This window comes from Notolabrus celidotus, chromosome 6, assembly GCF_009762535.1.
Source record: "Notolabrus celidotus isolate fNotCel1 chromosome 6, fNotCel1.pri, whole genome shotgun sequence".
Lineage (NCBI taxonomy): Eukaryota > Metazoa > Chordata > Actinopteri > Labriformes > Labridae > Notolabrus > Notolabrus celidotus.
Window position 1 is genome coordinate 13,262,969 of NC_048277.1, and position 3,077 is coordinate 13,266,045.

Genomic DNA, 3,077 nt, shown 5'->3' on the forward strand with positions numbered 1-3,077 from the left:
GCCCTTCTTCTGCCAATCCTCTGATCCTCTAACTCTGATCGATTAGAAATGTTTAGACCACCATCCACTGATACATAAGGATTTGCTATTGGGAGGGTCTGAAAACAAGGAGGCTTCTAAATGTTTGTGTTGTTGTGAAGTTTTAAAAGTCACACCTCCATATAAAACTGTTTCTTAGGTGTCTTCAAGGATCCAATGTAAGCAAATACATTTATTTGATGGTGTTTTTTTGTATTTGCTTAGTTGTGAAGAGCTTGGCCTAGCACTTCTTCAGGCTTAATGCTTGATTCCTTGCAGCTGTTCCACTTCTTCAAGTCTTTCCTGTATCTAACTGATTACTGGCGTTATCATTTATTGGGATTGAGATATTCTCTGAGTACAGCCACGTCCTTTTTTCATTTTTCCTGACAAGGTGTCTTGAAAGTTGTTCTTTTAGACTGTAAAGGTTCGAAGGCAGCATGAATCAAGCTAATGCTAGCTTGTGGAGTGATCATTGCCTTGCATTATTCAACATCCTTGTTTTCCCACACAGGTTTTTCCCCTCTCCTCTGGTGTTTCAGATCATTTGCCTTTGTCTTTGATGTCTTCACCCATCCATGAAGAAGACATGTGAATCTGTTTTGTATAAAGTTAGCTTTAGTGCTAAACAACATTTCTTTGACGTCTTGTTTGGGGCCTCCATAAACAACAGTGATGTAGTATGAGAATAAGAGGGTTGAATACAAAAACAAAGTTAGATGAACTGGTTTATGTTATTATTTATTGAGGGTGGACAGCTTTAACTATCCATAAAGACCACCAAACAGCTTCAGCTCATAAAGAGCTTTTAACAAGAACAAAGAAACGTGAGCACATAACTCCTGTCTTCAAATCTTTACGGCACCACCAGTGCTTGTTTGAACATTGCTAAATTATCTCAGACCCTGTAATACTTTGTATAAAACTTAATTCACTGTATATTATTACCTTTCTTCCTTTCTAGTTCCCGGGCTATGTGAAATACTAGTCTGATTAGTCAAAACCTCTTAGCAACATTAATTAATCCAGAATGCAGGAGTAACACTAGGGGCGAGTAGATCAAACATTGTATCAAATCAACTTGCATAAAGGAATCTGGCATTCAGACAGCTTATGATTTCAGCTCTTCCTGCTGATATTATGGTAAAAATATTAGATTCTGATAACATCAGACTACATGGAGGATATCTTAAAATTAACTTTCAATTTTATTGGTAAGCACAAAACTTTCAGAAAGGCAATATTATTTTTATTTATATAGCACATATTGGCAACGAGGCAATTCAAAGTGCTTCACACAAGATGTTAAAATACATTTTGATTTGTAGTTAATGGCTAACACGTCAACAGTAGAGAAAAGCAGACAGGAGGAGGAAAATAGTGCAGAAACTAGCGAGGGATGTTAAAACACACAAAGCCGAGTAGAGATGTCGACCAAATAGACTTTGACAGTATTGCAGGATTGTTTGAGAGCGATGAAAACACTGACAGAGACGTTATGGGGAGGACCTTATACAGGTGCTGCTGTTATTTTCTGAATCGGTTCAAAACATCAACAGAAAAAACGCTCATGGTAAGACTCTACTATGAATAGATACAGTATGTCACGTTTAATGTGACTTATAAAGATAAAGCAGGCTAATGTTAAGGCTTGACATGAATAGAAATGTTAAGTTTAATGTTGATTAAAAAGTAGGCAGGTAAAAACACTGTTGCTTTGGAAGCGCTTTAACAATTGAATCTTAGGGACACATTTTTTAGGCTGCATAAATAAATCATTATGAACTTTATATTTAAATTCACAGTCAAGTTAAAACATTAGCCTGCTTACTTTAATCAATAAATCACATCAAACGGAAGATTCCTTCGAAGGGAACACTAGACAAGATGAATGGGACTCCTCATTCAGCCCTCCTTCTCCTCGGGGCTTTGCACTTCACATACCTTCAAACACTAATGACGCAAATGTCACTACCTTTTACCCATTATGGTTTAAGTTACATACTGTAAATGTGTTGGATTCCTGATTGATTGATTTGGAATGAGAAGTATAATCAGGTTGTTCCTGATGTCAAATTGAGAATGAATTATTGTTATGGAGTTTTGACCAATCACAATCAAGTATTTAACACGGCTGGGTAGATAATAAGAATTTCATTAAAGTGTTTTTAGCTGATTTTTTTGTCCTCTGTGTGGTGGCGACATTCTTATCTAGGACTAATATATGCTTTCTCTGAAGTTCTCATCATTTGTCATCAGTCTTAAAATGTCCCTTGCCATAACTCAAGAATTGTTATGCTAAGTGAGGGACTATTTCATGAAAATATCTAACAGAGTAAAATAAATTAGTGACAAATTGTATTACCCTAGATGTCAAAGATCAACTTCACTGTGAGTTTAAAATGACCTGGCCATAACTCCTTTTCTTTCATGTTGACAACATCTCAGAAACCTACATAAAAACCTTCCACAGCATGAAATGTGCTTTATAAATAAAGCTGCCGTGCCCTGCCTTGCTCATGTCGTGTGACCAGTGGAGGCTTCACAGCCATCAGAGATTATCAGAGCCAAGTTCCTCCGATAAGGGTAGTTTTCAAAACGTCATATTGGCACCTCTGGTGTGTGTACTGGATCAGTGAGTGTAGTCAAACCAGGGCATTAATTAATTCACTCTGCAGCCTGATATCATTTAGTATACACACATACAGGCTTCTTCTGACACATGAGAATGCTGTTTGGAATGTTTTCAGTTGGTAAGCTGAGCCATGTTGTCATTTCTTTGACATGTAATGCATCAACTTTGACCTTGCTCTGATTTGTAGCCTCTGGTAGAGAGAGGGAGGGAGAAACCGGGGGAGAGGGAGAGAGCAATGTTGGGTGTGTATCGGGGTGGTTGATCTTGTAGTGATTACAGCGGCGTAGAGACAGACAGAGTGAGGGAGGGCACCTTGTGTTCATTAGAGTTTTATCGTTGTCTAAGTTTAGATCTTGGCTCACAGACGGCTTCTCGAGTAACAAGGCTTCAGGCTCACTTCAGCGACTCCACACTGAGACAGAAA